Below are 12138 nucleotides of genomic sequence, written 5' to 3' on the forward strand. Positions count from 1 at the left end.
ATTGTCAGGCTGGGTGAGGTTCAGAAATAAGCCTCCGCAAGCGACACTGTCCCTGGGGTATGTGGTGTCCTGTGCAGCAGAAATACAGGGAAGAGGACCACGGAGGTCTGTGAGCAGATGGGTGACAGGGACAGCTGTCTCAGGCAATGCTGCTGGCCCTTCGCCCTCCCAAGGGAATTGCTTCTATGCTGCAAAAAAGACGGAGCGTCAGCAAGACCATTAGTAATTTATTCACGTATATGAGTAAGTGCGTGAGAAACAAGTCTGAGCAGATAAAGCCTCAATTCTTAATACTTATCTCTCATATGACTATTTTATACCTTTCTGTGTGGTTTAAATTTTTTTAACTAATTAATTTGTTTTATGTTTGGCTGCATTGGGTCTTTGTTGCTTTGCTGTGCGGGCTTTCTCTAGTTGCAGCGAGCAGGGGCTACTCTTCATTGCAGTGCGCGGGCTTCTCATTGCAGTGGCTTCTCTTGTTGTGGAGCACGGGCTCTAGGCGCGCGGGCTTCAGTAGTTGTGGCACGCGGGCTCAGCAGTTGTGGCTTGCGGGCTCAGTAGTTGTGCCTCAGGGGCTCTAGAGCACAGGCTCAGTAGTTGTGGTGCACGGGCTTAGCTGCTCCGTGGCACGTGGGATCTTCCTGGACCAGGGCTCCAACCCATGTCCCCTGCATTGGCAGAATCCCCGATTCTTAACCACTGAGCCACCAGGGAAATCCCTGGCTTAAATTTTTTACAGTGAGTATGTATGATTTTTGGGGGGAATATTTATTTTTTGGCTGCAACACAGCATGCGGGATCTTAGTTCCCCAACCAGCGATCGAACCCGTGCCCCCTTCAGTGGAAGCTCGGAGTCCTAACCCCTGGACCAGCAGGGAAGTCCCTGTATGACTTTTCTAATTGAAAAAAATACATGGCTCCACTTTACCAGAAGAAAAGGCGAGTTTCTGTATTGCTACCTCTCCCCAGAAGTGAAAGCATGTCCCACACTTGGGTCGTGTGGCATCCAGACGTGTCCCCCGTTTGCCCTTGAGCCAAGCACATGCCACTTGTTGGATGCCTGTGGGCTCCATTGCAAGGCTCTAGCTGAGGCAGATGGGCTCCAGGTGTGAGCTCTTACGTTCTCCTCAGCGCACAGGTGCTATTTTTGGAACGAGTCCAGAATATGGAAACAGCACCGAGAAAGGTGAGCTCTCGCCGAAGTCACTGAGCCCACCAGGCTGAGGGCTTGCGCTGAGCCGGCACGATGAGGACGCGCGGGCTGAGAGTCACCCGAGGGTCCATGCATCCCGTTGCCGGAGGATGTGCTTACGGGTTGTTTCTGAGAACTCCATTCTGCCTCTGAATGTAGACGAAATAGAATCCAGGGGCTGTGGACAAAGCACCCAGCTGAGGCTTGTAGAGGCTGCAGAGCGGGGCGGTTGGGAAGGGCAGCTGCAGGGCATCATGGGCCCGGCCTTGGCTTCTGCCTGGCGAATGTCTATTTTCATGTATCCTGAGCTCGTGCCTTTACCATGTGAGGCCGGGCTCACTGCTGGCCCCCAGGCCCACCCCTTGCCTCGGGGCGGCCGTGCGGCTGACCTCTGGCCAGTGACATGGGTGGAGGTGCCTGGCCCCGCCAGTCTCCACCCCACCCTCCTTGCTCGCCCTCTCCTGCTGGCCAGGTGCGAACAAGGTAGTAGAGAGCTCCGCTAGGGCGTGGCCACCAATGAGAATGTCGCTGGGCTCAACCACTGGAACAGGCGTTGTTCATTACAGAGGAGCATCACTTCCCCTCACACACACACGAATTCTGAAGTGTCCACAACTTTAGCGCTTCCCAAGTGGCATCTAACAACAGTCAACCATACTACACAAACCCCAGCCCAGTGGCCCCTAACAGCCCACATGAGCCCACTGCTGACTTTCCAGACTGGCACCTGTGTTCCCACGTGGTGGAGCCACTGCAAGCCCACCCGAGTTGCCCTCGGCCCCACACAGAGCAGGCGGTAGACGTGAAGGGCACCTCTCATTAGCATCAACACTCATTGACAGCACGCGGCTCTGCAGTTGCTCCATAAACAATGGTTCTGCAGGCGAAGAACACCTGCAGAGAGCACAGAACTGTGCTCCCGCCCCTGCACCCGCCGCATGTCCCATCTCCGCAGGCCTTGGGACAGGCCATCACCCTTCCAGGTCTCCTCTGGCCTCTACTGGACTCAGCTCAGGCCCTGGACATCCTCGAAGGTCGAGGATATGACCACCCTTCTCAGCCTTGCCTCTGCCTTCCAGAGCCCCATGCTGGAGGGCCCCCCACCTCAGCCTTTGTGCGGGAGTGTCATGTAGCCGATGGACTGCTAGGACCTTACACAAGAACGCTGTCACCTCCATAGATTGTAAATGACAAACACACAAAAGTAAGATAAAAGGACAACAAAGGGGAGAGAATGTTCTTTTAAAAGCAGGAAAGGAAAGATGTGCATCCTGAGAGGTGTCCTGTCCGGCTCCTGGTTGTGAAGCCCCGAGGTTTCCCTGGTGAGATGGAGACAGAGCTCCTGGGCCGCAGGCCCGGCCAGACAGAGCACCAGCCTAGATGCACATGTCCCTCCCCCAAAGCAGTGAGGAACCCCTACACAGAAATGCAGACTCCACCTGCAGTGAAATCAGGAGGGCAGCAGAAACACCAAAGACCACACAGCACGTGGGGCGGCTGCCCGAGCACAGAGGTGGGACACCACCTGAGCAAAGTGAACGGGGCAGGGGTGTCCCGCAGCCGGGAGACCACCGGCTGGGCCCCGAATTACAGAGCAAGCCCCCAGCTTGAGAGGCGGGTGGTAGGAAGGTTGGGAACTAGTTAGAGCCCCGTCGGCCTCCAAGAGACGAGTAGGAAGCAAGGGTGCAGAGGCTGGTGTCGGAGACCTTTGAGAATCACGAGTGGAGCAGCGCCCGGGGGCCCTGGCGGTGCTGCCCACGGGGGTCTGAGCCTGGTTTTCATGAAGTACCTGGGCGCCCGGCACCCTCACTGCTTTGTCAGGAATCGATTGCTTTGCCACTTCTGGGAACTTCACTTTCCAGAAAGTGCAAAAGACGCCAGCGACTGAACAGCAGAGTGTGCGAACGTTTTTAAATATCTTCAGAGAAATAGATGCAATTCTTAAAATTTGTCGGGTGATGGTAGCATTATGCACCAAAAGTAAGTGAATAAGCAAACGTGCCTGTGAAACTGGACAGATCTAACGTCTGCAGTTTAGCCAGTAGCATTGTGGCAACGATGTCATATCCCCTAGTTAAGTGAGCCATCCTTGCGGGAGGCCGGAAGTGTGTACAGAACAAGATGCTCTCTGAAAAAGAGGCTGAGCTGGGGGGTAAAACTGCAGTTTGAAGAAACTAAACAAATGCTAGTGGGAAATCTGCGCGTAGGTTGAAGACTAGAGGAAGGCTAGAAGGCTATGGAACTACATAGTTACAAGTTTTATCAAGGAATTGTTTTGTAAAACATGCAGAGAAAAAGCCCATAGTGAAATTAAACTGAGTAAAGATGAGGTCTGAATCTGATCACATCGAAAAAGAAAAGACCAGAATAAGCGTGTGCAGTTACCAGACAAAGAACCGTCCAGATGTGAACAACGTGCAGAGCTCAAAGGACCGATGGGGTCACATCAGAAGTCTCAAAAGACCCAGAAAAGGTTTCGCTTATTTTAAAAAGTGACATGGAAGTTCCGTGCAGTTGGTTTATCCAGCAGACTATGTGGCCAGTGAGCACAGGGAAAGTAAGAGAAGGCAAATGAAGGCGTCTCATGTTCAAAATTCTTTGTTAATAGTTGGAATAGAAACCATTTCAAATTCAAACCAGGTAATTAGATCTCAGCTACCTGTGAGATGAAAAATAAAAACAGAGAAGTTGGAATGTGACCTTTGTTCACTGTGTTTGGCTGAAAATCCACTGAAAATGAATGCAAGATCTTGTAGCACAAAAACAAACAAAAGGCAGTGGTTCGCAACAAGCTCTAATAGCAGAAGTTCATGACTGCAAAGGGGACTGACTCAGGAAGGGAAAGACGAGGACAGAGCTGGAGGCGGCAGCAGAGGAAGGGAAAGACGAGGACGGAGCTGGAGGCGGCAGCAGAGGGCGTGAGGGCTGACAGCAGAAATGGAGGAGGCGTCCAGAGGCAGCATCGCCTGTGAATTCGAGGTGGCTTCGCGGAGAGAAAGGCCGCGTCCTCGGGGTTCACCACTCACTCATTCAGCGAAAGGAACTCTTGCTGGAAAGAAGATGCAGAATGCAGGCTCAAGGTGCAGATTACTACCAGTCAGCCGAGAACAGCAGTGCTTACGCTGAGGGGTGCCCTCAGGAGCACACAGCACACACGCACGATCCCGTCTCCAGAAGCGCACGCTTTTGCCTGTGAACCTTCCTCTTCTTTGTTTTTAATTGAGGCAAAATTCATGCAACAGAAAATTAGCTCTGTTAAATGAACACCTCAGTGGCATACAGTACATTCACAGTGTGGTGGGAGCACCATTTCCATCTGGTTCTGGAACATTTTCATCCCCCAATAAAACCTCACGCCTCTTAGGCAGTTCCTCCCCAGCCCCTGCCCCCTCCAGCCCTGGAAACCAGCAGTCTGCTCTCAGTCTTTATGCCTTTGCCTGTTCTGGACGTTTCAGAAAATGGACTCACACGATGCTGGCCTTGTGTCTGCTGCTTCTACCAGCATCATGTTTACACCAAGGAAGCAGGGGAGCAGGATGCTCATTCCCTCCAGGGGCCCCCGGAGCCCCCCTTCTGCTCAGCTGCCTGGTGGCCTGCTTTTTAAATGATAATTGATGTGCTTGAGCTCCAGAAACGTTTCAGGCGACTTAAGTTTTCTGTCATTCACATTTCCTCAAGTATCTTACCTCTTAAGACTGTGACCTGACCAGTAGCAAAAAGCACAATTTTTTATTTGAGAAGTCATACAGTAAAGGGAAAATAGACTGTACTAAACAGAATTTTTAAATACAAAGTGTGCATTAACTTGCAACCAATCACCCAGAGGCTTCTTGAATGTTTCCTCCCTCCCTCCTTCCCTCTCTCCCTCCCCGCACCTTGCCTGAGAGTTTCCTGGGCCCTCACTCCTCGCTGGGGCTGGAACAAGCACCCGAGGCTCCCCAGAGAGCTGGACACTTTCGTCCAGCTGGACACATTCTCTAAAGCTCACGCAAGTGTTTCCTTGAGGTCCCTCATTGAGACTGTGATGTGACAGGGAATTCCCTGGCATCCCAGTGGTTAGGACTCAGCGCTTTCACTACGGGGGTGCAGGGAGGATGGGGGGGGTGCTTGGGTTTGATCCCTGGCTGGGGAACAAGCTCCCACAAGCCACGTGGTGCGGCAGAAAAAAACGGAAGATTGTGACGTGATAAAATTGTTTACCTGGAAAAGAAGCAACTTCATTTTTAACTCAGACTTTGGATTTTCTTTTCTTCCCAAGGCAACTGTGGGCCACAGACAGGTGCCCACTGAGAGGCTCAGAAGTACCTGTGAATGCTAACATGGGGTGGGGGGTGGCCAGGAGCCAGCCCCCAGCCCCAGAGTTTCTACCTCTGAGGGGCTGACAGCAAGACACTGATTTTCCTGAAGTGGAAAAAGGCGAGCTGATTTTATTTTTACTCGGTAAAGAAAGCTGTTTCTTCATTGTGTATTTTCCTTGGGGTGGCCTTTGAGAGGAGTTGTTGGAGTGGTGGGAACACCAACACTGACACTGACCAATGCAGAACAAAAACCAGATGCTGGGCTGGTCAGAGCAAGAGTTGGGGCAACCTTGGAAGTAAGTATTTAAAAGCTTTTAAAGAAGTTTATAGGTTGGAGAGGATTCTGGGATGATGGCAGAGCAAGAAGCACCGGGAATGGCCCCCACCTGGACCACAACTGCAGGGACAGAAGCTGTCTGATGTAACTAACTTGGAATCCAGAGCTGGTTAAGGCTTGCAAGTTCCAGGGGAAGTGCTGGATGGTTACTGCAGTCAATTGTGGTGACTTTCAGGTCTTAGCACGTAGCACCTACCCGTCCCACCCTCAGCCACATGGCAGGAGGCCATACACGTGTTTCTAGAGCAGCTTGCAGAAGCCAGCCAGGGTGGACCAAAAGGACCTTGTCCTCCAATATCAGGAATCTGTGCTCTGATGCTGCTTAAGATGGCAGAGCTGCAGCCAAAGAGGCAGGTGGCCATTGTTGCCACACCTCCCCCCTTGTTGCAAACCCCTCCCCAACCAAGTGGATTTCAAGGGCGAGTGCCCCGTTTATCCCCCTTTGTTTTTCTCTTTTCCCCCTTTTCAAGCCAGACATTAAAGACTAGGGCATTGAAAAACAACTGCATAGACACGAAAAGACAGAAAATGATGGCACATGCCCAGGAAAGGCTCAGGAAAGACCTGAGCAGACATTAAGTTTCCACCTCAGGCTGAGCCTCAGCTCAGACAACCTACAACAAGCAAAGAACAAAAACAATAACAAAAAGCATCAGACCTTGAGGAAGGGGGAGAATCCGATTTCCAGAGTTACCACATTATTGGATTCAAATGTCCAATTTTCAGCAACAACAAAATAAAAATCACAAGGCATACAAAGAAACAGGAGAGTATGACCTGTTCAAAGGGAACAATTATTTAATAGAAACTGGCCCTAAAGAAGACCTGATGACAGATCTACTCTATGAAGACTTTAAAACAACTGCCTTAAAGATGCTCAAAGAACTAAAGGAACATAGAACGTTGAGAAAGCAATGTGTGAACAGTGGAGCTATCAGTAACGAGGGAGAAAACCTAAAAGAAACCAAAAAGAAATTCTGGAGCTGAAAAGTACAATAGCTGTAATGAAAAACTCACTAGAGAAATCAAAGGCAGATTTGAACAAGCAGAAGAAAGAATCTTTCGAAAATCTATCTTATTTCAAGTTCTAAACAGCTGGCAGTAAGACATTGGTCTATGTCCAAATTTGAGAAAATGAAGACCCTTTCTGCCTTTGGGGAGGTTTAAGCCAGTTCCTCCTTTTCTGTTTTCCTCAATCTGTTCATTCTGCAGTTTTGACTGCTTGTTCACACACCGAAACCCCTGGAGGGCTTTAAAACCACAAATGCCAAGGCGTCCAGAGTGCTGACAAATGTTACGTGGCTCTATCATGCAGCCAGGTCTGAGAGCCACTGTTTTAAAATTCACAACTAGTACCGGAGGTCCTCATGACTCAGGATAATTGCTTCTGGGAAAGGCAACTTACTGTAAATGGGGCCAGAATTGCATAATAAATAGTACGTTAAAAAAATAGTTAATTATGTTGCATTAAAAATAAAAGTTAAGGGCTTCCGTGGTGGTGCAGTGGTTGAGAGTCTGCCTGCCGATGCAGGGGACACGGGTTCGTGCCCCGGTCTGGGAAGATCCCACATGCCGCAGAGTGACTGGGCCCGTGAGCCATGGCCGCTGAGCCTGCGCGTCTGGAGCCTGTGCTCCGCAACGGGAGAGGCCACAACAGTGAGAGACCCACGTACCGCAAAAAAAGATAAACACAAAAAAGTTAAAATTATGAAAACATTGCAACAATTTTAGAATCAATAAAAGGAAGCAAAAAATTCTATGCTCAAATCTGTATGTCCAAATCAGTACCCTGAAAGAACCCTTCTTTGCTTACAGAATTTTTAAGTGAGAATTTCAAACATACACAAAAGTAGAGATTATAGCACAGTGAATTCCATGTATCCATCACCCAGCACCAATAACTATAAAAAAGCCCTTTTAATGAATATAAAATAAAGAACAGCACCGTCTAATCAGCAGCATTCCTCCCTTTCTTGGCAGTAATGGTGCATCTTAAAATCAGCAGCGTCTTAGGTTTAAGGCCTTAGAAATGAAGCCATTCACATGGAATCAAAGGAGCATCTGGGCGCTTCCACCTGCATTCACGCCTCACAGGATAGAACTTCCTCTTACATTCGGTCACCCTATAATCTCATCTATCAAAGTTAAAATTTCACTTTTCTAATTTGAAGTTTTGTTTCATATTTAGCTGCCGCTCTTGTGGTCTGTGTCTTTGATTCCATTATGTACTTCTTACCTAGACTCTATTTTCCTCCCCAAACTATCTTTGCACCATTAAAAACATCATCTAATTTCTGCAGCTTCACAGCACACTTGAATACTCTCCTATTGTAGATTTGCAAGATGAATTGCATTCGAGAATTTTTCCCCTGAACCTAGTTCCTGAAATTTAATATCCTTAACAAAATGAATTTTTGTTGAGTGATTCTTGCTTCCATATTAATGATTTTGTCCCCCACGGATGCAGAACTAAGAATCTGATCCCTAATTAGGCAGCATAAGTGAAAAACCATTCAGGTGCTAGATGTAGGATGACAGATTCTATTTCTCCATTAGAGATTGGGTTCTCAGGGTTATCAGAGAATGTCTAGGAGGTTTCCACTGGACCACAGAGATTACAGTTCAGAAAGATAGACACATACTAAAAAACACAAAGGGGTAGGGAAAGAGAGTCACAGGTTTCCTAGCTCCTGGAATTCTTAGCCTAGGCATTGAAGCTGGGGTGATGTACTTAAAATATATGTATATTGTGGTAGAATATACATAACATCAAATTCATCATCTTTATTGTTTTTTATTGAAGTACAGTTGATTTGCAACATTGTGTTAGTTTCAGGTGTAATCTTAACCATTTTTAAGTGTACAGTTCGCTGGCATTAAGTACATCCATACTTGTTGTGCAGCCATCACCACCGTCCATCTGCAGAATTTTTCATCTTTCCCAACTGAAACTCTGCACTCACTAAACACTAATGCATTACCCCTCTCCCCAGCCCCTGGCACCCACCGTCTACTTTCTATCTCTGTGGATTTGACTGCTCTGGGGACCTCATATAAGTGGAATCATACGAAATTGATCCCTTTTATGATTAGCTTCTTTCACTTAGCATAATTCCTCAAGGCTCATCCATGAGCCTTGTAGCATGTGTCAGAATTTTCTTCCTTTTTAAAAATAAATTATATATAATTTTATTTATCCATTCACTCATCCGTCGATAGACACGGGTTGCTTCCTCCTTTTGGCTATTGTGAATGATGCTGCTATAAACATGGTGTACAAATATTTGTTCAAGTCCCTGTTTTCAGTTCTTTGGGGTTTATACCCAGAAGTGGAATTGATTCATATGGTAACTGTATGTTTGATTTCTTGAGGAATTGCTGTAGCATCCTGATTCCCGCTCTTAGGGAGCCCTCCAGGCTCCAGCCTCAGGCGTTCCCGAGGCTGTGCCTCCCCGAGGGTGGACCTGGGCCGTCTCCGCCAGATCCACCTGGGGAGACCCCTGTCACCCACCCCTACCTCCACCCACTCTGGGCGAGGGCCTGGGGCTTTGTTTCCACAGGTGAATCCACCTCCCCAGTGGCCCGCTGTGCACCCCTGATGCTAGTCGCCCTGGTCAAGCTGTTCTGGAAGCTTGAACTGAAAGAACCTCAGGCCAGGCGGTGGCCACACAGAGAGGCCCCTCCAGGGAAGGGGCAGCCCTCACAGCTCTTTTTAGCATCTTGCCACACAGAAAAGTGGCAAGACGGCCGTGCTTTTGAAAAGTTATTGTATTTCTCCAAAGAAGACATGCAGATGGCCAACAGACACATGAAAAGATGCTCTACGTCGTTAATTATTAGAGAAATGCAAATCAAAACCACAGTGAGTTATCACCTCACACTGTCTACAAATAATAAATGCTGGAAAAGGTGTGGAGAAAAGGGAACCCTCCTACACTGTTGGCGGGAATGTAAATGAGTGCAGCCAGCCACTATGATAAACAGTATGGAGGTTCCTTAAAAAAAAAACTGAAAATAGATCCAACAATCCCACTCCTGGGCATATATCCAGAAAAGATGAAAACTCTAATTTGTAAAGATACAGGCACACCCATGTTCATAACAGCACTATTTACAATAGCCAAGACATGGAAACAACCTAAGTGTCCATCAACAGATGACTGGTTTAAGAAAATGTGAGATCTATATAGAGAGACATAGATATACAGAGGTATAGATACTCAGCCATAAAAAGAATGAAATATTGCCATTTGCAGCAACATGGATGGAGCTAGAGATTATTATACTAAGTGAAGTAAGTCAGAGAAAGACAAATATTATATGCCATCACTTATATGTGGAATCTAAAAAATAATACAAATGAATGTATATACAAAACAGAAACAGACTCACAGACATAAAATACAAAATTATGGTTACCAAAGGGGAAAGGGAAGGAGGGATAAATTAGGAGTACGGGATTAACAGATACACACGACAATACATAAAACAGATAAGCAACAAGGATTCACTGTGTAACGCGGGGAACTATATTCAGTATCTTGAATAACCTATAATGGAAAAGAATCTGAATATAGATCTAGATCTAGGATAGAGATAGAGGTAGATATCTGAAGCCTTTTGCTGTACACCTGAAAACTAATGCGATATTGTATACTTCAACTATACTTCAATAAAAAAGTTACAACTTTAACAACCCTATTGAGATGTAATTCACATATATATGCGATACAATCCACCCATTTAAAGTATACAATTCAATGATTTTTTTTTTTTTTTTTTTTTTTTTTTGCGGTACGCGGGCTTCTCACCGTTGTGGCCTCTCCCGTTGCGGAGCACAGGCTCCGGACGCGCAGGCTCAGCGGCCACGGCTCACGGGCCCAGCAGCTCCGCGGCATGTGGGATCTTCCCGGACCGGGGCACGAACCCGTGTCCCCTGCATCGGCAGGCGGACTCTCAATCACTGCGCCACCAGGGAAGCCCCAATTCAATGATTTTTAATATATTCACAGGGTTGTGCAACCGTCGCCACGATTTGTCCTTAAATATTTATTTATTTATTTATTTTGGCTGAGCCAGGTCTTAATTGTGGCACACGGGATCTTTAGTTGTGGCATGCGGACTTCTTAGTTGTAGCATGCGGGATCTAGTTCCCCAACCAGGGATCGAACCTGGGCCTCCTGCAGTGGAAGCGCAGTCTTACCCACTGGACCATCAAGGAAGTCCCCCCACGATTTGATCTTAGAATATTTTTGCCCCCAAGAAGAAACCCCTTAACTATGGCAGTCTCTCCCCTTCCCCCTCAACTTCCTGTCTCCATGGATTTGCCAATCTGGACACGTCACATGAGTGGAATCCAACCACGTGTCCTCTTGTGATTGGCTTCTCTCACTGAGCATCATGTTCCCAAGGTTCATCCATGTTGTGTCATGTGTCAGGGCTTCATTCCTTCTTATGCCTGAATTATATTCCATCGAGGGGAGGGACCACATTTTGTTTATCCATTCGTCTGTTGATGGACATTTGGGTTGTTTCTACCTTTTGACTAGTGTTAATAATGCTGCTATAGACATTTGTGTACATGTTTTTGTGTGGACATATGCTGTCATTTCCCTTGGGTACATACCTACACGTAGAACTGAGATTCTATGGTAACTCTATGTTTAAGTTTTTATGGACCTGCTAGACTAGCTGCACGACTTTACATTCCCACCAGCATGTGACGTTCTGACTTTGCCACACCCTCGTCCACACTTGTTATTGTCTCTTTTGATTTTAGCCATCACAGTGCATGTGAAGTGGATCTTGTGGTGGTTTTGATTTGCATTCTCATGATGACTAAGGATGTTGGGTTTCTCTGCATGCAAGGCTGTGTTTCACACACATTCAGCAACCAGGTGTCCCCACGTAGTCACTTGGCTGGGCTCCTGGGATGTTGGCAGGACCCAGACAGACACAGCCCTGCCCCACAGAGGGGTACAGACATGTAAACAAAGCAGGTACTCGCTAAGAACAGGGTCCTGGGACATCACTCATAAAATGCCCCATGAGCCACAATCCAGACAGGCCTAAAGGGCATCTGAGGGAGGGAAAGTCACAGTGAGGCCTTCCTTCCAGATCTTTGATAAAATCAGAGCAGAGATGCGAGTGTTGGCAGCCTGTTGGAGTTGGTCACAGAACATAACTATTCTTTAACCATGCAGCGTGTTGCTTGTGGGATCTGAATTCCCCCACCTGGGGACTGAACCTGGGCCTTTGGCAGTGAGAGCTTGGAGTCCTAACCACTGGACCGTCAGGGGAGTCCCAGAGCA

Source organism: Delphinus delphis, chromosome 13, assembly GCF_949987515.2.
Source record: "Delphinus delphis chromosome 13, mDelDel1.2, whole genome shotgun sequence".
Taxonomy (NCBI): Eukaryota; Metazoa; Chordata; class Mammalia; order Artiodactyla; family Delphinidae; genus Delphinus; species Delphinus delphis.